This window comes from Meles meles, chromosome 7 (assembly GCF_922984935.1).
Source record: "Meles meles chromosome 7, mMelMel3.1 paternal haplotype, whole genome shotgun sequence".
NCBI lineage: Eukaryota > Metazoa > Chordata > Mammalia > Carnivora > Mustelidae > Meles > Meles meles.
Genome location: NC_060072.1, coordinates 108,019,252 through 108,044,207, shown reverse-complemented (window position 1 = coordinate 108,044,207; position 24,956 = coordinate 108,019,252). Strand labels below are relative to the sequence as shown.

The 24,956-nt window shown below is 45.1% G+C and overlaps 1 protein-coding gene across 9 annotated transcripts in view; it reads right to left on the bottom strand.

Moving 5' to 3' along the window:
* Window positions 1-24,956, bottom strand: part of CRACR2A (calcium release activated channel regulator 2A) — a 146,961-nt gene that overhangs the window by 98,398 nt on the left and 23,607 nt on the right. For 8 of the 9 annotated variants that reach the window (XR_006819612.1, XR_006819613.1, XM_046011644.1 and 5 more), the window contains one exon: window positions 15,515-15,593. The gene's annotated coding sequence lies outside the window, so the exon portion shown is untranslated. Of the gene's footprint in view, window positions 1-15,514; window positions 15,594-18,015; window positions 18,080-24,956 lie in introns of those variants that run through there. The other variant, XM_046011640.1, reaches the window with a different exon arrangement.

Here is a 24,956-nt window from a genome sequence, read left to right as displayed (position 1 = left end):
GTGCAACTCAGCTTAGGAAGGGCTTTGGGATAATAACAATGGTAACATCTGAGTTTCTGTAAATGCACAGCATGAGCAGAGCTGTCTATGTCTTCCTGCTACCCAGCCAGGACTATCTCAAGGTCTTTGCCATCCAGTAGTCCCCACTCCATTGCCACCTGCTGTTCTCAGAAGACTGGACTAATAACACCTCTCATTCCTTGAGGGTTTTCTCTTGCCAGCCCCTTAACATACTTCATCCTGATAGAACCTGATATCCCTCTGTAAGGTAAGTATGATTAAAATTCTCATCTTACAGATGAGGAAACTGAGTTTGGGAAAGGTTAAACAACTTGGATCAAGGTCTAGTATAGTTAGAGACCTTATGTATACCACATTGCCTTCCTATCATAGGTCCCAGCTGTGACCTTACTCTTAATGGTCTGTCACCAACAGATAATAACCTAAATCATCTCGCAGGGACATATTCCATCATTTTAACATTTATCACTCATTCCTTCACTCATCCATTCATTTTTTCACTCATTCATTCTCATCTATCAATTACCCTGTAGCAGGCTCTGAGCCAACACTGAAAAATGGAAACACAAAGAAGACATGGTCCCTGCTGTTAATGAATGAGTTTCCAATGGTGGGATTTCAGTCACAGTAACTGGCAGTAAGGGAGGGTATTTTAGGTTAGGTCCAATCTCCCTCAAAATAAGACTACATAGCAATGTGAGCTTAAGTAAGCTCCTGAGCCATTCTGGGCCTGGCAATTAATAGGGGTGATCAGTCAGTTCTACGTCTGACTGTCTCTGGCTCTCTGCCTTCCTTGACCCATGTCACAGATGATGCGTGGCATGAGACAGCCAATCTAAGAGTTCCAAAGCACCAGCTGTAAGCAATGCCTAGATGGGCACCAAGTCTTATTTCATGTTAACCCCAGTTCCTAGCCCAGAATAAGGTAAATAGTAGATCCTCATTGATTGTCTATTGAAAAAAGGAAGACCAATTTGGGCTGAATTCTTTGCAGGGAGGCCCCAAAACATTTCTATTTCAATCAGAGAGCTCCATAGGTGGGATTTTTATCTCATAAAGAATAAGTTCAGACTTCCATTTCCAGAAAAGGTGGAGTAACAGGGACTGAATTTACTTTTCTAACTGAAATAATAAAAAATCCAAACAGAATAGATTTTTAAAAAATGCTTTTGAAGACACTGGACATCAGGCAATGAAGGACAATGAGCCTTCGGCAGGGTCAAGACTAGGCTGAGCTAATGACTCTTGGTACCAGCCCTGTACTTGCACAAATCTGCGAGTGTCTTCTTAAGGTTGAGACAGCTAAGATTTAAAGAGATTTAAAGAGAAATCCATTATGAAAACTGTGCATCAGAGAGCAATTCTCTTCTTAAGTTTTGTACCCTAGGGCCCTTACTCATCTCACCCTAGCCCAAAGCCTGTGTTGTGACAGATGGGAAACAAAAGGCACCCTATTATTGCCCAGAGAGTTTTCAGGCCAGGACACAGGAAGGGGAAATCCAGGCAGAGTCTGGCAGACTCTCCAAGTTGAGCTAACCCAACTATATGCTGCCTACAAGAAGTATAGTTTAAACATTATGACACAAATAGGTTAAAAGCAAAAGGCTAGAAAAATATATATCATGTTAATACTAGCCAAGAGAAAGTTGCATATTAATATCAGGCACAGTCTATATTAGAAAAAAGAATATTCATGAAAATAAAAAAATAATTCACAATGATAAAAAAGTCAGTTCATCAATAAGATAATAATAATCCTAAATACTTATCACATAAAAACAGGGCTTTAAAATGCATGAAGCAAAAACGGATAGAACTGCAAGGAGAAATAGACAAATCCACAGTCCTACTCAAAGACTTTAATATCTCTCTATCAATAATTAAGAAAACAAGTAGATTGAAATCAGTAAAGATACAGAAGTAAACAACACTGTCAACCAGCTTGACCTAATTGACATTTGTAGAATACTCTATCCAACAAAAGCTAAATACACTTTCTTTTCAAGTGCACATGCAGTATTTACCAAGATGGTCCATATTCTAGTCCATAACACAGTTTCAATAAATTTTAAAGGATTCAAGTCATATAAGCTATGTACTTTAACCACAGGGAACTGCATTAGAACCTATAACAGAAAGACCTCTGGAATATCCCCAAGTATGTGAAAACTACATAATATACTCCTAAATAACTCATGGGTCAAAGAAGAAACAGAAAGGGAAATGAAAAAGTATTTTGAACTAAGTGAAAATAAAAGCACAATATATCAAATTTGGTAGGTTATTGCTAACATAGTACCCAGGGAAAAAAATTATCTAGACACACATATTAGAAGAGAAGAAAGATCTCAAATCAATGACTTCAGCTTTTACCTTAAGAAACTAGAAAAAGAAGAGCAAATTACCCAAAATAAGGAAAATAGTAAAAATTACTTATTACTTAGTAATACTTACTTACTTAGTAAAAAATACTTAGTAGTAAAAAAGTAAAGTAAAGTAAGTAAAAAATACTTTTTACTTAGTAAAAAAGACTAAGAGTCTAAGCAGAAATCAATGAAATAGAAAACAGAAAAACAATAGAGAAAATTAATAAAAATAGAACCTGGTTTTTAAAGATCAATAAAGAGAGAACACACGAAATGTAATAGCAGAAATTTGAGAAGTGACACGTTGCAAATTCTATAGACATTAAAAGGCAAAGAGAATGTATGAACAATCTTATGGCAGAAAATTTGATAATTTAGGTGAGATGGACAAATTCCTTGAAAATCACTAAATATCAAAGCTGAGTTGAGAGGAAATAGGTAGGGGCGCCTGGGTGGCTCAGTGGGTTAAGCCTCTGCATTCAGCTCAGGTCATGATTCAGGGTCCTGGGATCAAGCCCCGAATTGGGCTTCCTGCTCAGCAGGAAGCCTGCTTCTCCCCTCTCATTCCCCCTGCTTGTGTTCCCTCTCATGCTGTGTCTCTCTCTGTCAGATAAATAAATCCTTTAAAAAAAAAAAAAAAAAGAGGGGAAATAGGTAAAATGGGTAATACAACTAAAGAAATTGAACAGACAACACCACCACTTCCTACAAGAAAACTCATGGCCCAGATGTCTATATTGATGAACACTACAAATATTTAAAGAAAAATTAATACCGGTTCTATGCAAACTCTCCAGAAACCAGAAAAATATAACATACTTCCTAATATACTATATAAGGCGAGGATTACCTGCTACCAAACCTGGACAAAGACATTACAAGAAAAGAAAAAGGCCAATATCCCTCATGAACACAGATGCAAAAATTCTTCAGGAAATTTCAGCAGATTGAATCTAACACTCATATATAAACAGAATAAATACATCCTGACCAAGTGGAGTTCTAGGAATGCAAAAATGGTTTAACATTTAAACATTTGAAAATCATTAAGGTAATTCATCGTCTTAACAAATTAAAAGAGATAACCCTTATGATCATCTCAGTAGACGCAGAAAAAGCATTTGACAAAACCCTACATGCACTCCTGATGGGAACTCTCAGAAAACCAGGAGTAGGAAGGAGTTTGCCCAACTTGAAAAAGGACATCTACAAAAAACAACAGCTGATACCATACTTAATGGTAATAAGCCAGATGCTTTCCCCCTATGATCAAGAAAAAGCCAAGAATGTCTACTCTTAACGCTTCTATCTAACACTATGTTGGAGATTCTAGCCAGTCTGTTGAGGCAAGAAAAGAAATAGAAAATGACCAGATTGGGCATGGAAAAAGTAAAATTATCTTAATTCCCAGGCGACACGATTGTCTATGTAGAAATTCTGCTGAAATTCACAAAAAGTTACTAGAACTAATAAGTAAGTCTGACAAGGTTAAGAGTTACAAGCTTTCTGTACAAAAATCAATTGATTGATTTCTGTACAGCAGAAACAAAAACGTAAAATTGAAATAAAAATACCATTTACAATATCATAAAAAATACGAAATACTTAGGGATATAGCTGACAAAAATGTATGATACCTGTATACAGAAAGCTTCAAAATATTGATGAGAGAAATTAAAGAAGACCAAAACAAGTGGGTAGATATTCATGTTCATGGTTTGGGAGACTCAGTACTATTAAGATGTCATTTCTCCCTAAATTCATCTCTAGATTTATCTCAATCTCAATCAAAATCCCAGCAGGCTTTTTATAGAAATTGACAAGCCAATCTAAGATTCATATTGAAATGCAAGGGGCCTAGAATAGCCAAAACAATTTTGAAAAAGAAGAACAATATTGGAAAACTAACACTATCTGATTTTAAAACTTATTATAAATCTATAGTAATAAAGGAACTGACTATGGTACTGGCACAAAAATAAGAAAAAAAGATAAATGGAACAAAATAGAGAATGGAGAATCCAGAAATAGATATATATATAACTGATTTTTGACAAGAATGCAAAGGCAATGCAGTAGAGAAAGGATAATCTTTCCAGCAAATGGGTCTGGAATAATTGGATATCCATTTGCAAAAAAAGAATGTCAATGAGTACCTTATACCACATACAAAAGTTGGCTCAAAATGGATCACAGACCTAAATGTAATGGCTAAAAATATAAAAATACAAGGAGAAAACAGCCTTGTGACCTTGGCTTAGGCAAAGATTCCTTAGGTACAACAGCAATAGCATAATATTTCAAAAAATTGATAAATTGGACTTCGTGAAAATTTAAAACTTCTGTTGTTCCAAAGATACCATTTAAGTATAGATAGGGAAAAAATATTTGCAAAGCATGTATCTGACAGAGGATTTTGATCCAGAATACATGAAGAACACTTAGAACTCATCACTGAGAAAACAAAGAACTTAACTTATAAATGGGCAAAACACATGAACAGCCGCTTCATCAAATAAGATGTATGGATATCAGATAACTACATGAAAATGTTCAACATCATTAGTCAGGAGGGAAATGCAGTCTAAAGCCATAGTGAGACACTACCACACACCTATTAGAGGGCTAAAATGAGGGGTGCATGGGTGGCTCAGTCAGTTAAGCATCCAACTCGTGATCTCAGCTCAGGTCTTGATCTCAGGGTCATGAGATCAAGCCCTGCGTTGAAAACAATGGCTTTAAAAAATGTCTAAAATGAAAAGATTGATACACCAAGTCTTAACAAAGACATGGAGCTCTTGGATGGACCATTCACACACCGTTGGTGGGAATGGGAAATGGTACAGTCCCTTCGGAAAACATCTGGAAGTTTCTTTAAAAAGTCAAACAAACTTCTACCCTGCCATTCCACTCCTAAACAGTGACCCAAGAAAATATCCTGCCATGCCACTCCTAAATATTTACCCAAGGGAATAAAAAATTCTGTCCACACAAAGACTTGTACATGAACGTTCACAGAAGCTTTATCTGTAGTCGCCAAAAACAACACAAATACTCATCAACCGGCGGATGGGATGGGCGAGCGAAGAGTCATGTACACACGTGATGGAACACTACTCTGCATTAAAAGGAATAAACTATTGATCCAAGCAACAAAATGGGTAAGTCTTGAAATTGATTATTTCAACTGTGAGAAAAAAAAAAAATGGTATGTGAGCAAAAAAAAGCCAGACAGAAAGAGTATGTAGTATTTGATTCCATTTATATAAAATTACAAAAATGAGGACTAACTTATAGTGACAGAAAAAAGATAAGGGAGGGTGATGAGAGATTACAAATGGGCACGAGGGGCGTCTTAAGTGTGATCATTTCATGGAAATATATATATATGCATATATGTATGTGTGTACGTCTGTACCTACGTGTATGTATGTCCATATACAGGTATATGCATACACACATACATATCCATCCATCCATACAGATGTACATACAAATATATATCAGAACTTACCAAATTGTGTACTTTTTTTTTTTTTTTTTTTTTTAAAAGAAAGAGAGAGCATGAGCAGAGCGTGGCAGAGCGGGAGAAACAGAGAATCCCAAGCAGGTTCCACGCTCTGAGTATGGACTTGGACCCGGAGCCCAACTCAGAGCCAACGTGAGGCTCGATCCCACAACCCTGACATCCCGACCTGGGCCAAAACCCAGAGTCAGATGTTCTACCCACTAAGCCACCTAGGTGTCCCTCAAATTGTACACTTTAAATATGTAGTTTTTTGTATGTCCATAGCTGAATAGATCTATTTAAAAAGAGAGAGAGATGACAGGGGAAGGTCAGTACCTTGTCCTATCCCCATACTACAGTATTTATCCCCAGGAGCCTGATTCTTCCTTCTAAATGCAACTCTGACAAGCAGAAAATTAAGTAATTTCCCTGAGAAAAGCCTCAGTCCCTTACTGTAGGGAGCTCAATGGACTCTGCAAGTAAGAGCACAGGGCAGACCATTCGTTCAGCCCCCTTTCTCTTACCTCTTCTCCCCTGGCTTGGCCTGTGATCTCCGCACAGCATCTGTGGGTTTTCGGGAAACAGAAGACAAAACAACAGAAGGGCTTCTGCTTTTGTTTCAAAAATAAAATGGCAGCCGTGTGACTGCCTTGGCTGTTTCGCACTTGGGTGAAGCCCAACGTTGTTCTGGGCTCAAGGCTGTACCCAGCTTTCTGTCTCGAACATTTTTTAGACCAATGGACAGTACGGCCATACAGGGGAAACCGGTGGGGTTTCCAAAGGGAAAGGGAAAATGCCATCGTCATCACAAGGGGAACAGTTCGATCTGAACTTGCGGACCATTCTTCTCCCTCCAGAGTGGTTCCATAAAAGCCTTTATACACAGATGGAAATAATCCAGCCCTCAGACATTTCCAGGAACATTTCCCAGATTTCCGAAGTCATTCTAGCCGCTTAGTAGCTGCTACAGTCGGAAAGGTCATAGATCAAACTTAAATCCCTCCTAGAGCTTCTGAGCTAATTTCCTCCTTACTCAGGACTCGGTGGAGATGGAGGGCAGCTGGTACCCCCCCACACACAGACTGCATGCCCACTGAGCCCTTGAAAGCAGCCACTAAATCACCCGGATACCCCCCGAATCTCTCCTGCAGCAGGCAGTTGGGAAATCGAAAGCACAAAAGGCATCTTGGGGATCTGCTGGCATCCTGTAATCATCCCGGCTTCAGGGGAGGTGTTCTCCATATGCCCGGGGGGCTCAGCCATTCACTCTGAGCAGGCAGAATCAAAGGCAAAGGAAACAAAAGTGAAAATGAACTTTTGGGACTTCATCAAGATCAAAAGCTTCTGCACAGCAAAGGAAACAGTCAACAAAACAAAGAGGCAACCCACAGAATGGGAGAAGATATTTGCAAATGACAGTACAGACAAAAGGTTGATATCCAGGATCTATAAAGAACTCCTCAAACTCAACACACACAAAACAGATAATCATATCAAAAAATGGGCAGAAGATATGAACAGACACTTCTCCAATGAAGACATACAAATGGCTATCAGACACATGAAAAAATGTTCATCGTCACTAGCCATCAGGGAGATTCAAATTAAAACCACATTGAGATACCACCTGACACCAGTTAGAATGGCCAAAATTAGCAAGACAGGAAACAACGTGTGTTGGAGAGGAGGTGGAGAAAGGGGAACCCTCTTACACTATTGGTGGGAATGCAAGTTGGTGCAGCCACTTTGGAGAACAGTGTGGAGATTCCTCAAGAAATTAAAAATAGAGCTTCCCTATGACCCTGCAATTGCACTACTGGGTATTTACCCCAAAGATACAGATGTAGTGAAAAGAAGGGCCATCTGTATCCCAATGTTTATAGCAGCAATGGCCACGGTCGCCAAACTGTGGAAAGAACCAAGATGCCCTTCAACGGACGAATGGATAAGGAAGATGTGGTCCATATACACAATGGAGTATTATGCCTCCATCAGAAAGGATGAATACCCAACTTTTGTATCAACATGGACGGGACTGGAAGAGATTATGCTGAGCGAAATAAGTCAAGCAGAGAAAGTCAATTATCATATGAATATGGTTTCACTTATTTGTGGAGCATAACAAATAACATGGAGGACATGGGGAGATGGAGAGGAGAAGGGAGTTGAGGGAAATTGGAAGGGGAGGCGAACCATAAGAGACTATGGACTCTGAAAAACAACCTGAGAGTTTTGAAGGGGCGGGGGTGGGAGGTTGGGGAACCAGGTGGTGAGTAATAGGGAGGGCACGTATTGCATGGAGCACTGGGTGTGGTGCAAAAACAATGAATACTGTTACGCTGAAAAGAAATTAAAAAAAAAAAAGAAGTTGGGGGGGCAGGGCAAGCAAGTGTCAAACTGCAGAGGGCGGAGGAGGGGCACGGAGCAAAGCACCGAGTACTAAGATGCATAGAGTGTCAGGGTTCCCGTCGCTGCCCATTTCAAGCTGCCAGCAATCAGCACTCACTGAGAAGAAATTGTGAAGCTAATGTTTCTGCACAGGGTGTTCTGATCTTCTGAGTCCCCAGGACTGTCTGCACAGGCGATGGGAGCTGATGTCTCCTTAGGCTCTGTCCCCCGACCTACCCCCTGCCTGAGACTTAAGGGGCATGGTCCACTTTAAATGCATCTTTTTAAAAAAGATTTTATGTATTTATTTGAGAGAAAGAGAGTAGTGGGGGTAGGGGGCTGAGGGAGAAGCAAAATCCCCATTGAGCAGGGAGTCCGATGCTGGACTCAAACCCACAGTCCTGGGATCATGATCTGAACCAAAGGTAGATGTCTAACCCACTGAGCCACCTAGGTGCCCCCTTAAATGCATCTTAGTACTTGGGGAAAACGTGCTGTGACCAAACCTCAGGGTTTCATAGGTGGCCTGCCCGGAATCCATGTGTGTGGCCCTCCCCTCCTCCGCACAGCTCTAGGCAGACCCTCTAGTGGGACCAGGACAGTGAGGCGGGCAAATGGCTCCTTTCGGTGGGAACAAGATGCCGCTTTGCAGGACCCCTTTCACCACCGCACTGCTCAAGATTAAAGATTTAAAGCACAGGAACCAGTGCAGTCTGGAAAGGGCATCTTCCCTGTGCTGCATGCCTTTGTTACCTACTTCTTGGACACAGTGCAGGGGGCCTTTGCACCAATCCCACCCCTTCTCCAACCGGCCTCTTACTGTGCTGGATCAGAACACAAACTCCAAGGCCAGGCTGCCCACAGCACGAGCTACATGGCCACAGATATGTTTCTTAAGCTCTCTATGCCCCGCTTTCCCATCCGTAAGATGTTAGCTATGGTTATTATTCTTTTTTTTTTTTTTTTAGATTTATTGTTTAGTCATCTCTACACCCAGCGTGGGTCTTGAACTCAGAACCCTGAGATCAAGAGCCACGTGCTCTGCCGACTGAGCCAGCCGGGTGCCCCTGGTTATCATTCTTATTATGGAACTCGGGGGGCTTGCTCCCCTCCAGATGAGGAAGCCTGTACATCAACCAGTGGCTGCCACAGCTGGATGGGACTTAGTGGTGTAATGTCACCTACCCAAGGTCACTGGGAAGGCCACTTGCCTCATCAGCCCACATAAAGGGGCAGGTATACGGAAGGAAGCGGCTTTGGGAGCGCCCTCTTACCACTCCGCTGCCTGCTGTCGCTTATGCAACCGCTCTGTCCTGCCTCCTCTTCCCTCCAATTAGGTCCAATTTCCTTGTTCTCGCCTTAAGGGAGACAGGGAACAGCTGTCTCCTACCTCCATAAAATAAGTCTTCCAGGTCTGGACAACTATTATTAAGCATCCCCCTTCACACGTCTCTTGCTCTATTATAAGATACATGAAAGGCCCCGATAATGGTTTGAGGTCTCTGTGAGATGGTTGCTGTTCACCCCAATTCCTCTAATAATTAGTGGTTGTAAACCACTTTGGAGATAAAAGGCATTTTATAAGAGCTAAGTCCTATTATGATTAGCTTTCCAATATTTCCTAGCTGATGCTGATGAGCACATGAAAGCCAAACACCGCCCCAGCGTGATATCGGGTGGTTAATTAGATGGAGTTCAAGGCGGCTGGTGTATATTAAAGAAACTGCTGCAAAATTTAACATTAAAAAAGTGCCTGCTTTCTTTCTAGCACAAACAAGCTCTTTTCAAAGGCTGTCAGGGTTGATGCCTGCGAGACAAGGGCCTGGTGAGGACCAAGGGCTCATCGACCCTCTGGGCCTGGAAGACAAAGACACAGTGATGATACCTGACTTTGTATAAAGGCCCAGTGGTGTCAACAGGAGACTTGGGACCCTGTCTCATTGTATTAGGTTTGGCTATCCTTCTGTGATATGAGCAAGCAAAGTAACGCCGTCCCCGCTTTGCAGATGAGGAAGCTGCAAAATGGGTTTTAGAGGCGGATGGCAGCGCGTACAGCGGGACAAAGTTGAGGCAAAAATGATTGGGGAGACACTCTTGATGCCCCGCCCACATCCCCTGGGATATTTGTGACCTTCCTCTCAGCGTCTGCATGCCTTTGCTTCTAACTCCCTGCACCTGTGCCTCTTAGAAGGCGGCCCTTGGGCTGCGCCCTGGCTTTGCGCGCACAGACGGAGTGCGGGTTCCCTGGTCACCTCGAAACAGCGGGAAGCCAACGACGGGCTGCAGGGGAGCATGAAAGCCCAGCGGGGACAAACTCTGAGCTGTGGCTTACAGCCTAGATCACTTCTGGGGGACAAAGCTGAGGCTAGAACTCCACCTGACATTGTCCTTGGCCACTTCTCCTCTCTTGTCCTGCTTTCCACCCTTTACTGCATTATTCCGGGAGCATTGCCTTAATTCCATCCGCTTGCACGTGGGTCCCCCTCTCAGGATCTGCTTCTGGGGAACCCAGACTAAGATGACTCTCGACTCAGCATTCATGAGAACATTAAATACCTCCCAGGTCCCCTCAATTCCAAACCTTCCTCTCCAGACCTCCAACCTGAAATATCCATGGATCTCTGTGTCCCGCCCCACCCCCCCGCCCCAGTCCCCCAGCCACCAAGCCCCCTTTACTCTCAGAGCCTCGGTTTTCCTTGGGATCATGATGTCCTAACTGCTTCTAGAAAAACTAACCTCTGGGTTCTCCGTGGGTCCATGGAAAGCCCTGAACCAGGCAGATGGTGTGAGAGATACAGAGACATATTTAAGACTATCCCTTTCCTCAATGAATTTACAATTTTGCAGGGGGACAAGATACAAATACCAGAGGTAGATGATGAGAGCCACATGGGTGCACATGAAGAAAGTTGCCTGAACAAGCAACTCTGAGAATGGTCCCCCAAAACAAGGGGACTGTCCACAGCACTTCACGCCACCCAATTCTGGCTTATTTCATCTTACATGTTCAAGAAAATGGAGGTCAGCTCTGGCAGAGATAATCCGAATGAGTAGGTAACTCAAGAAAGCCCAGCTTGCACTTAACTCTGGTCTGCATTTTTTTTTTTTTAAATAATACTTCCTTGGGGAACAGCTTCAGAGAGGTCAAGTAATTTGTCTCAGGAAGACAGCTAATTAGCAACAGAGTGTGCATTCAATCCTAAGCCTGCCTGACTCTTTAAAATCTCAGTTTCTCACCTGTGAAATGGGACCAATGATTCCCACCTTACCGAATTGTGATAAGAATTAAAAAATATATATATATACAGAGGGTATAAAAAATCTGGTATAACAATGGAATACTATGCAGCAATCAAAAGAAATGAAATCTTGCCATTTGCGACGACGTGGATGGAACTAGAGGGTATCATGCTTAGTGAAATAAGTCAATCGGAGAAAGATAACTATCATATGATCTCCCTGATATGAGGACATGGAGAAGCAACATGGGGGGTTAGGGGGATAGGAGAAGAATAAATGAAACAAGATGGGATTGGGAGGGAGACAAACCATAAATGACTCTTATTCTCACAAAACAAACTGGGGGTTGCTGGGGGGAGGTGGGGTTGGGAGAGGGGGAGGGGGTTTATGGACATTGGGGAGGGTATTTGCTATCGTGAGTGCTGTGAAGTGTGTAAACCTGGCGATTCACAGACCTGTACCCCTGGGGATAAAAATACATTATATGTTTATAAAAAAAAAATTGGAAGGGGAGGTGAACCATAAGAGACTATGGACTCTGAAAAACAACCTGAGGGTTTTGAAGGGGCGGGGTGGGAGGTTGGGGGAACCAGGTGGTGGGTAATAGGGAGGGCACGTATTGCATGGAGCACTGGGTGTTGTGCAAAAACAATGAATACTGTTACGCTGAAAAAAATAAATAAATTTAAAAAAATCTGGTATAATAAGCACGATGTAGTAGGTGATAAGTATTATTACTTATTATTACTTATAAATACATAACTATTATTCCCAGAGGTAATGTTATTGAACCTCAGGGTATGAATATTTTTATATGCATATTTTATTTTTTATTTTTTAAAGATTTTATTTATTTATTTGACAGACAGAGATTACAAGTAGGCAGAGAGGCAGGCAGAGAGAGAGGAAGGGAAGCAGGCTCCCTGCTGAGCAGAGAGCCCTATGTGGGACTCGATCCCAGGACCCTGAGATCATGACCTGAGCCGAAGGCAGAGGCTTTAACCCACTGAGCCACCCAGGTGCCCCTATATACATATTTTAAAGGCTCTTAATACAGACTACCAAACTGCTTTCCAATAAATAAATAAATAAATAAATAAACCCCCCAAAACCTCAAACACAGTTAAGCAAGGCATGACTGCATCGCCAAGGGGACCTGACCATGCCTCCTTTCTGTTTTCAGGATAAATCTGATATCGGCATGACGCCCACCACCTCTTTACAGACCTCTTCTCCCTGCCTCACTGCATTCGCTGCCCTCAGATGATTTCCTATCCTCTCAGCAGCGTAATGCCTCAGCATCTTCAAACATACCATTTACTTGCCTGGCATGCCCCTCCCCTTGACTACACTAAGTCCCACGAATGCTGAAGAGTTCCATTTAAGGATCACCTTCTCTGAGCATTCACCTTGACCTCGGCACAGTCTTTAATACTTACATGCTCTTCCCCAGGGCTCCCAGAGCCTCCTAGACTTAGCCTGCTGCAGGAATTAGTCATGTAGAGATTCGCTTGTCAGTGCTCCTCCATCCCTCTCTTTCTCTCTCTCAACCTATCTCTCTCTCTCTCTCTCATCACCTGCAGATGCCTTGGAAAGAATGGATCACATCTCATTCCCTGCACTTAGCAAAATGTCTGGCTCACTGGCAAAGCTAAATGGACGAACATCTACAAAGAATAATTAAAAAACAATGTGAGCCCGTGTTCTCGTTTCTGATTTAAGCTGCAGCAGAAAAGAAAACCAAGCGCCACAGTTCCATGAACCTTCTACCACAGCCACTCCAAATGCTAAATTCAAACATTTTCTCCCAGGTCACAGTCCTGCAGGAATCATGATGAGTTTGGATAGCATAGTCTTATCATGAATTCTAATGGCTGGTAGAAAATGAAAGGGGAAGGAAGACAACGATGAAGCCTAACTGCTGAGATAAGCCTACCTTGCAACTTGGCCAACGGTTCCTAACCTTGCCTCCTCACACCTCCGCTCTGAGTTCCTTCTCTATTACCCATTCTTGCTCTGTCTCAAGCTTCTCTATCAAGAAGCTGGCAGGAACCACAGTGTCCTAAAAGGTTCTGAGCAGGCATCAAAAAATCTGATTCAAGTGCTGGGAGAAATGGGTTCATTTCTCTGAAAAGGTACGAATAACTGTTTCTTACCCATTCCAATGGAGGAAGGTCAGATGAAACATGAGATGTGAAAGTGAATTCCAATGCTATATACAAACACAAATATATCCTTATCGTTGTGAGGGGAGAGGTAAGAGAGCAGAGGAAGGACAGCAGAAGACAGTGGGTATGCTCCACTGGGGTGTTGGCTCCTGCGAGTGACTGTGGAACAGCAAATCACACACACAGGCCACCAAAGGTTCCAGGCTTTTCTGCCCTGTGTAAACGAGCTAGAACAAATGACAAACTTTCTCCTGCAGAGGCATTGCTCAAATAAATGTAAGTGATATCTACTTATTTCACCAATTTCCTCAATGTCAGAGAAATGACCTCTGTCATCTAGGTTTTAAGGAATGGGGTACCCGGGATGCCTGGGTGGCTCAGTTGGTTAAGCTCATGATCCTGGAGTCCCGGGATAGAGTCCTGCATCGGGCTCCCAGCTCCATGGGGAGTGTGCTTCTTCCTCTGACCTTCTCCCTCTTGTGCTCTCTCTCACTCTCATTCTCTCTCTCAAGTAGATAAATAAAATCTTAAATAAAAAAGAAATGGGGTACCCATATCCCTGATGAATACGGATGTAAAAATTCTCAACAAAATACTAACAAAGCAAATTCACTAGTCCTGTTAAAAGGATCAGACACCATGATCAAGTGGGATTTATCTCTAGGTTGCACAGATGGTTCAACATATGCAAATCAATGAATATGATACATCACATCAATGAAATGAATTATTATAATATCATATGATCACCTCAATAGATGCAGAAAAAGCATTGGACAAAATTCAACATCCATTCATGATAAAAACTCTCAAAAAATTGGGTATAAAAAAAGTACCTCAACACAATAGAGGCCATATATGAAAAGCCCACAGCTGACATCATACTGGCAGTGGAGGGTTAAGAGCTTTTCCTCTAAGATGAGGAACAAGACAGGGATGCCCATCCTCACCACTCCTACTCAACACAGCACTAGAAGTTCCAGCCACAGCAATCAGGCACAAAAAACAGGTAAAGGGGATCCAAGCCAGAGAGGAAGAAGTAAAATCATCTGTGTGTTGATAACATGATTTTACATACAGAAAATCCTAAAGAGTCCACCAAAAAACTGTTAGATGGGGCCAAAAAATTCAGTTAAGTCGCAGGATACAAAACGATACACAAAATCCATAATACGTTTATACACTAACAACACAAATCTCGAGGGTGTTACGCTGAGTGAAATCCATCAGACAGAGGAAGACAAATACTGTATGATCTCTCTTATAGGTGGAATCCAAAAAAACAGAACTCATAGAAGCAGAGAACAGACTGGTGGCTGCCAGAGGTGGGGAATGGGGGCGGGGGAGGGGGCATGGGTGAAGGGGGTCAAAAATCACAAATGTCTAGCTATGCGATGAACTAGTCCTGGGGATGTAACGTACAATACAAGTGTAATGTACAATATTGCATATTTAAAAGTGGGTGAGTGAGCGGACCTACAAGTTCTTATCACAAGAGGAAAATTGTAACTCTGTGCTGTGACAGGTGTGAACAAAACGAAGTATGCTAATCGTTTTTCAGTTATACATATATGACATCATTCTATTGTACATCTTAAACTTATGCGATGTTATATGTTCATTAACATACGTATTTCAAGAAAGCTGGGGGAGAAAAAAAGATGAAAGAAACTATCCCCAAGAAGACTTGGGAGAAATTGCCTGTCTGAAGCACTTGCCGATGATTTCCACGGATACTAAAAACAGAAGCCGCGGAACCGCCCCAGGCCTGAATCCAGGGGCCGAGGGACACAGTCTTCCCACCTTTGGTTTTTCTTACTCACCTCGCGGGTTCTGACCCGGCAGAGGATGTGTAACTCCTCACGTCTGGAGGGCACTTGCTACTGGAGATCTGAATCCTACCTGGAAACACACAGAGATGAATCACACCTTGTTTTCCACCAGGGGGCCACAGTGGATGGGCAGGTTTTGTGCTAATTTAGGGAACATTGGAGGAAATGCCCCTCCCAGTAGAGCCGCCAGTAGTAAACAGGCCTAGTTCCATCTTTTTGCGGGTTTTGGAGAGGAGGAGAAGTGGAGGGGTAGGCGTGGGAAATGTGTTTAGCGGCCTGAGTCTGGACACTGTGTCCAGCCAGGGAGGGCAGAGCCTTGTACATGGGAAGGGGTAGCCTAGAGCTGACCAGATAGCACCTCTCAAAGCCCGAGCTCTCAGCAGTGCTCTTGAAGCTCCTCTGTACCCAATCTACAGATGCCGTCCCCACCTCCGAAGCTCCTCCTTGAAACACACATGCAGAATTGCGACCAGTATCACTGTCTTCCTAAGAAGGCAAGGCAGTAGTGTTTCCAAGAAAAGCCTAAGAGCCCCACCAGGAAAGCAAGCTGAGAGGTGCTGGAGGAAGAACGGGCTCTGGGATAAGGAGAGGATAGGCGTCCTTATCGAGTACAGTTTGGGGATGTTACCACTGTGGACCTGGACAGGATACTTGCAGAAAGCACTGGCCATGGTCTAAATAACATGGTCTGAGAGTGTGCTTGAAATCACTTAGGTAGCAGTGGTGATTCAATGGGGCTAGGATTATCTCTCACACCCTGCTGAGGCCCAGTCTCCAACTATAGCTGGATCTGGCAGGCCCGATGTATATGGCCAGTGAATTTGGCCTCTGTATGGCTCATACGCACAAGTCATCCAAAGCGAACGTTTCCTATTCTACAAGGGGCAGTATGGCACTTGGGTGTTCCTTCCCTCATCCAATACATATTTACTATGGGCGGGTACTGTCTGAAGTGCCAAAAGGCAGCAGGAAGTCAAATCCAGCAAGCTTTTGACCTTGTGGGGACTTAAATTTCAGTGGAGAGACACAACACATCCATAAACCCTGTAGGTACTTTCAGATAGTGACAAGCGCTGGAAGAAGATACCCACCCTCCCCAAGCCACCTCTCCGTACCCCTCACTGACATCGCTGCCAAGGGTACTGTGAGCACCCAGAGCTGGGAGGCTCCACCCTCTAGTGGTTTCCCAGGCAGCAGCCTTCGCAAAGTCTGGAAGTGGGAGAACAGGAGGGAAATGTCACCCCGTCTGCCCCCAGCTGCCGATACCTGGGAAGCTTAAGTCATATCTATTTAGAAACGAAAAATTACTTGAGCTATACACAGAGACATGGATAGTATTATTGCTAGATGGTAATCTTCAGAGAGAATTTATTTTTATTTTCTTCTGAATTTGCTAATATTTTTATTATTACAAGGTAGTAGTTTGGCAGTAATGGAAAAAAATATCTTTTTAAATAAGAATATAAGCCTCGCCAAATCAAATTAATAAGAAATACAATGGAGAGGGCGCCTGGGTGGCTCAGTCGGTTAAGCATCTGCCTTCAGCTCAGGCCATTGTCCCGGAGTCCCGGAATTGGGATCCAGCCCAGCGTTCAACTCAGTGGGGAGTCTGCTTCTTCCTCTGACCCTCCCCCTGTTCATGTTCACTCTCCCTCTCTCTCGCAACTAAATAAATAAAATCTTAAGAAAAAAAAAAGAGAAACATATTTGGACGGCTAGGCAGGGACCAGACCTCAGGATGGTGAATAACATCTTACCACATCACTTTGTGGTTTATAAAGCAATTGCACCAAATTGTCTCTCAACCCTCACGAGACTTTCTCAAGGTTACGCAGAAAATAAACCTCAGTGCAGGAAAATACTTGACTGTTAGGTCCTTGACTCCTCGGCCAGGATGTTTTCTCATTATTCCACCTGCCCTTCGGTAGCTGACCTCATTTCTCTTCATAGCTGAAGCCTCCAGAAAGCCTCTGAGCACCCCGGGTCCTAACTCCCTCTCTCTCTGCCTTCACCCTCCCCTACAGGGACCACACTGACTCGTTCGTTCAAATGTGCGTTTACTGAACTCATCTTTACTGAGCCCCTGCCAGGTTCTGAGCATCGTACTAGGTGCTCAAGGTACAGTGGAGAATCAAAAAGGTCCCCCAGGGCTGGGAAGAGGCTTTAACTAATGAATGAATATATGATACAAATGTAACCACAGTGAAATAAAAGTGAAGAGAGTTATGCAAAAAATTAGCACCAAAGGGAGTGGATTGGGGCTGAGGCACGACTAGCCTTAGCAACACACTGTCACAGAGTCCCCAAGGCAAGTCAGGCAGACATTCTAGTTGGAGGCCAGAATACAAAAGCCCAAATCTCAAAAAAGGCGTATTCTGGATGGAGAGGCAGCGGGCAAAGCCACATGACAAGTTAATTAAGGGCTTCATACATGCTAACAGTAATGAAACAGCCCCTGAATCCTTCTCTGGAACAGAGAAGAGTTGACCTACCGCATCATCAGAGCTATCACAAGTCAATATCGGAGATGTCACAAGGTGACTGTCGCTGGGAGAGGTCACTCTCAGAAGTCTGGGAACAGAAGAGAAGAGCAGGGCCACACAGAATGTGCATTTAACCATACAGGACAGGGGCTTCCTTGTCTGGGTGGCACGGGCTTGACCACGGAACTGCAGGACGTTACAGGTGGGAGAGGACTGGAGGGGGCCGACCAGCAGGAAAGTTGTCCATGCAGAAGGTGGGACCTGAGTGGCCTTGGAGAGGGAATGGGACTTGGGGTAATCTCATTTAGCAAGGACACCAGGATATCTGGGAACCTGGGGAACAGTCTGGGCCAGTTTCTCTTCCAGACCCTGGAGGCTGGCTTCCTGGCCTCTCATCTGTCTGGGAACTGGAGCGGGGAGGCCTCTGTCCCTCCAGCATGTCTGGGTGTTTGAAGCATCCCTCTAGCTGTGTTCAGAAGAGCCAGGAGCACTGCTGGCCACCCAAGGCTGAACATAGAGACTTATTTCAGCACCAGCCCGGCTGGCAAATGACGAGAATCCCTGGCTAATTAGCACGCCCTTGCATGGGGTTTTTCTACAATATATCCATACATGATGCTCAGAAGCTTCCAGGTGCTGGGAGGCACTTGGGACGTAAGAGTCATGCCAGGTTCTGTTCTCAGTTGCCGTTTGCTATCACAGCACCGCAGCGGGGATCTGGGCTCTGGGCAGCGCCCTGCACACAACAGCCACCAAAAGGTAACAGCAGCAATAAATATTTAATAATGGTAGCAAACTCGCATATGGGACTTGAGAGTCCAGAAAGCCTTTTGTAATCTACTGCTGCATGGATTTCGAAGGCTGTGCTGCCTTATTTGTAGTCAGGACAGGCCATGCCTCCTGGACAAGAGCTGGGGGTGCTGGACATCCCCCAGATACCTCTCCGTGTGCACTGAGACATCTTCAATAACACCCGCATCTCCAAGGCACTTTGACTGGGCAGTGTGACCTGTGGGTAGCAGAGGGGAGCCTTGGATGAAGGTCCTGGGAAGCTGTGCTCATCCCAGATCTCATTCTGTGCCTTCTCTGCTTGAGAAACCTAAGGCTAGGGCTTTAGATGGTCCTGGGTTCAAGTCCCAGATCTGTCCCTCACGACCTGGGTGACCCTCAGCCAGTTATCTGACTTCTCTGGGCCACCTTCTTGCTCTGTTAAACATAGGTAAATCAGAGTCTGTCTCATAAAGTTGTCCGGAAGATAGTAAGATACAGAGCACATGTAGGGCCTAGTACAGGGCCTGCCCTTACTTAGCCCTCAGTGAGTACGGATTCCATTCACTACGGAAGCTGCAAACCACAGGAGGCCCCTGAGCACCCAAAAGGTGGCCCGTCCCCATCGAGAAGCATTAAGAATAACCTCGTGCAAGAAAAAAGGGATGTCGAACACCTGATTGACACCTTTGTAGACTGACTACGTGTGAAATGATATTTAGGCTATAGCAGGTTAGATGAAATGTTAATAAAATTAAATTTTCCACTGTTTCCTTTCCTTTTTCTTGAAGCGGCTATGAGAATATTGACAAGCACACGTGGGGTCCACGTCCGATCCCTACAGCACAGCACTGCTCTGGCCACAGGAGTTTCATGAAGGCCGAGGCTCTGTGGCTTCGACTCACTGCTGTGTCCCCAGCACGCGGAACAGAACCCGAATCGATGAGGAAGCCTCCAAGTGTGTGAGGAGCTGGAGGCCGGGCTCGAGGAGGTGGGGACAATCCTGAGGCCATTTGGGGGCAGTGTGGGTTTCATACCATTGAGTAACCTGAGTCTGGACGAAGTACTCACAATGTGTCCCCAAAACGGCCAGATTCAACCAAGTGGGACAAGTGGCTTTGCCTCCCTGGGCCCTGGGCTCCTCATCTCTTTTGAACTATGGGAAACACGAGACGGCATCAATTTCTTTTTCCTCATGTGTAGAGAGAAGAAATCCCAGACCAGGAGGTAGTCTCCAAGGCTGAGCCCTAAATATTTTCTCAGTCTCCTCTCCACTCTTCCGTTCCCAAAGAGGCTCTCCGGCTGAGATTTCTCCACGTTGCCCAAATCAATAATTTGTTTGTTTAAGGGTCCGCTTTGATTTTACTTAGTTTAGATGCTTTTCATCAGAAGCCAAAACCTTGCGATCTTTTTCCCTTGATCTTGTAATGAAATTCCCTCAGAGATATTTAATTCTAGCTAGAGCCTCCCCTATGCCACAGATCCTTTAAAGAAAAAAGACATCTAAATAACAAACATCCTGCCATCTTCAAATAAAAATCTCCGAAGGCAAACGGGCTTGTCTCCCCTACATCTGCCTCTACTCTCTTGCCAACTATACGGATGAATTCCCTACATTTTGTTTCAAAAAAGGGAAGGTACTCAACATATCACAGCCTCTCATGTTCCCACACATGCCCTGAAGGGATCCTGCCGCTCTGTGAACATTCTCAGCCGTTTTTATGTCAGTCAAACACACTTGTGTGCTCTGCTTGGCTCTCACCTGTGGCCCGCTGAGTGAATTCTCCTCCTGACTTGGTCCCAGCCTCCCTACGCGAAGCTTTCTGGAATAGAGCCGGTGCTATTTCCATTCCCAACCCTGGCTCCAAGGGCTCATGAATTTTAACCTAAGAAAAGAGTAGTTTCCAGGCCAAACTGATTTCTTAGATAAGATCTCACCCACCTCTCCCCGCCCCAGGGTGGAACGCCAACACTATTTTTGATCAGAAAGGATAAAAAAAGATTTACCAGACTCAACCGTGTCATTCCAAAGCAAGAGGACGGCCTCAGCCAGGTACCAGGGGTAGAGCTGCCTTTTCAAAGCAGCAGACGCAGGGCGCAGAATACACTTCATCACCCCACCCCTGTCTCAGCCACTTGAGGCTGTTGCCTTCCCTGTCACCCAGCAGACCCGTGCTTGAGGAATGCACGCCAGTTTCAAACAAGCAGCAAGCAACGGGACAAGAAATCTGCTTTTTTCCAAAGAGGGGTGTGCTGTATTCCAAAGCCAAACAGATTTCACCTGGAGGTCCTCTTCAGCTAACGCTCACGGAGGGACCGCTTAGAGCAAGACGTGGCAGGTGCCAGGAATAAAAAGTGAGCAGCCGGGGCGCCTGGGTGGCTCAGTGGGTTAAAACCTCTGCCTTCAGCTCAGGTCATGATCCCAGGGTCCTGGAATCGAGCCCCGCGTCGGGCTCTCTGCTCAGCAGGGAGCCTGCTTCCTCCCTTCTCTCTCCCTGCCTACCTCTCTGCCTGCTTGTGATCTGTCTGTCAAATAAATAAATAAAATCTTTAAAAAAAAAAAAGTGAGCAGCCCATTACTCGCGCCCTCAGAAGCTCACAGTCTAATGGAGATAGATGTATGTGACAAAGTTAAACGTAAGGCTGAATGAGGAAAGGTAGTGTGTATGTATGTCCTGAAAAATGATGGGAAGAAATATACCAGTGTCATGTTATGTTCATGTTAAGTGAGCATCTCTGCTTATTGGTTCTATGCGTAATTTTCTTTCCTCTTCTTTACTATTTGTTATATTGTCGCATAGTTCTTTTTATGATAAACATACATTGCTTATAAATATAGTATGTTTCGGTAGGAGAATAATAAATGAAACGAGATAGGATTGGGAGGGAGACAAATCATAAGTGACTCTTAATCTCACAAAACAAACTGGGGGTTGCTGGGGGGAGGTGGGGTTGGGAGAGGGGGAGGGGGGTTATGGACATTGGGGAGGGTATGTGCTATGGTGAGTGCTGTGAAGTGTGTAAGCCTGGCGATTCACAGACCTGTACCCCTGGGGATAAAAATACATTATATGTTTATAAAAATTAAGAAATAAATAAAAAATTTAAAAAAAAAGAAAAGAAAAAAATATATGTTTCTCAAGAAAAAACTTCAACAGATTATTATAAAGGACAACTATTTGGATGATAGGCTTTGTGGAGAACAGGGCACATTTATGGGCCCTGTAGCAGAGGCAGAATCGGGGAGTGAGGTGAGGGGAGACGACTTCAAGTAAAGGAGCAGCATGAAATGGGCCCCAGGGCTGGGGTGATGGAGGACGATTTGGGAAGACGTGAGTAAGAAGACAGTACGCACAGGTACTCACCTAGAGTGAGAAGTAGGGCCCGGGGAGCTGGGGGGCCTTGAATGCCACACCAAGTAGACTCGGTGGCTTATGTTTTGTGTTCCTACGGCCCTTCGTGTTGGTTGCTGTCCTACCACTCATCACATGGCATTATTCTTGGTTGTATCCACGTCTCTCCCCCACGAAATTTTTAGCCCTCAGAGGTCGGGGATCATGGCTCATTCCTTCTGCAACCATAGTACCTAACATAACAACTAGCACATTAACAGGAGTCAACAGATGCTTCCCGTGTGAACTGAATTCTAAGAGGATTACTCGATTTTGTAGGTTGTAAGGAGTTGGAGTCACCAAGAGATCCAGGCAGTTAATATGTGCCAAGCCCTCCGCTAGCTGCCGGACTACATTGTCTACACTGGTCCTACCTATAATCCTCTGCGGTTTTGTCCACCCTCGTTCACACACAAGGCTCGGAGAGGTGGAGTAACCTCCCTCAGGACAAACAGTCAGTGGTCAGTTTGAACAGAGTGTGGAGGACGGGGTCGAAGAGAAACATCGCAGAAACAAGGAGACTACAGCAGCTCGAGGCTGCAGGGACCTGAGTTGACCCAGCTGCTCAGAGTGCAGAAGTGAGGAAGTGGAGGGGGGGCAGTCTGAAGGCGGTGCTCAGAACGGAGGACTGACTCTTCCTTAGCTGCCTCATTTATTATTTCTGATGTCAACCCAGGGACACACAGCACCCACGGGGACTCCTCTGGTACCTGGAAGAGCTCCGGCCCATCAGAAGTAGGACTTGGGGAAAGAGCCCCTCCCCAGGCTATGCTCTGCCTTAGGGTCACGGCGAGGTGAGGACCTCGGGGCAGGAAGGGGCAACTAAGTGCCCCTGTGAGACTTGACACCAGCCGTGGTCCTCCCTCCCTGCTCTCCACATCTCATTTGAAGACGCTCTTCCCCTTCACAATCCGCAGTGGGCAGGGATGGGTGCTTAGCTTCCTGGAAGCAGGCAGATGCCCGGGATGCCCTCTAGCAGGACATCCTATCCCGCGGATCCCAGAATTACTCCTGAGGCTAACAGCTTTGTTTTGACCGGCGCCCAGCGTTTTGGTTCCTCTCCGTCAACGTTAAAACAGTAGCCACTGACCTAACAGTGCCCTGGGATGGTGTCCATAGAAGGATGTGACCTCCTTCCTTTTGTGGCATTCATTCCCAGAAAATAAAATTAAAGAGTTCTTACGCCCTTTGCTCGTTTCTGGGACAGTGGGTAATGTTACATCCCCAACAAGCGCTGACAGTTGAAGACCAAGAATAACCACAGGTCGGTTGCTCCCCTCTGTTTCCTCTTCTCTCTGCCCCAATCCAGGCGCTCACATCCCCCCCCCCCCAACCCCCAGCTCAGGGCACTGCAGTCCCTAGATGGTTCTTGCCAGGCAGCGTGTGATTGCTTCTTCACCCTGAAGGCGATCGTACTCAGGTGACCTCCCCACTCCCACATTACATGTCCTCCCCCTGAGTTGGCCGTTAAGGACAATGCCTGGGAAATGCTCACACCAGATCCAGCCATGTGATCCATGAGCCCGTGGTGGGGCGCTCACTGCTCCCCCTCAGCTTCTGCGCACCAGCCAGAAAAGTCAAGGAGGACACCAAGTTCGCGGGCATTGTCAATGAACGATTTCCCCTGCTTACGTTTGCGGACCATAGGGCATGGATCCGTGTTCCATGGTGCCGTGCCCACGAAGATGCCTCTGCATCTGCAGGAGACTTGAGGTTGGCGGCTCTCCTTCCGGAGCAGTGGACTGAGGCTTGTCCCCCCAGAGTTCATCAGGAGTCATATGACTGCACTGAGGGCTCTGCAGTGGGATCAATGTCAAGGATCTTGGCAGATCCAGCCCGGGGCAGGAGCAATACCGTCCAGACTTCCAGCGCTGGAAAACAACACCTTTGCTCCCCTGTGAAGCCCCCACTATAGGATAGGGGGCACTCTTGGTGTGGGAAGAGGTGAGAGCAGAACGGATTCAGGGACCAGTCATAGGAATCCAAACGTGAGTGTTCAGGGACACGTCTCCAGCCCAAGAAGGAGGGCGTCCCTAAAATGTCGCCCTGTCCCTCCTGCCTCAGCACCCCTCAGCAGCTCCCACACGTGCAGAAGGAGATGCAAACTCGCTTCCTGGTCTTCTGGGGCCCTTTGTGTTCCTAAGAGGCACAGAAGGGCGATTCCCTCAAGGAGGATGGGCCAGCACGGAGAGGAGGGCATCTTTCTCAGGAACAGGAATCATCCATGCCCAGGGATTCTGCATTGGGCTCCCTGCAGAATTCGTTCTACTCATCTTAGAAGGCCATTCTCTGTTCTCACCATTCTGCCATCTGTCCTCCCTCCAGCCACGCCTTCTTGCTCTCACTCATTTTGCTGCCATTTCTTAAAAACTCCTGGGGAGCCCAGGGGGCACAGCTGGTTAAGTGGCCAACTCTTGATTTCAGCTCAGGTCATGATCTCAGGGTCCTGAGATCCAGCCCCACATTGGGCTCCCCACCCAGTAGGGAGTCTGCTTGAGGATTTTTATTCCCCTTCCTCTTCCCCTCCCCCCTCAAATAAATACATTAATTTAAAAAATTAAAAATTAAAAATTTTTTAAACCTCCTATGTTCCTTCCCTCTTACCAAATGTTATCGGCCCTTCAGGCAGTGTCTTGGTTTTCTAGAGCTGCCATTACAAATCCTCAAAAACTAGGTGTCTTAAAATAGCAGAAACATATTCTTTCATGGTTCTGGAGGGCGGAAGTCCTAAATCTAGGTGTCCACATGCTGTGGCCCCTCCAAAGGCGCTAGGGGAGAAATCAGTCCTTA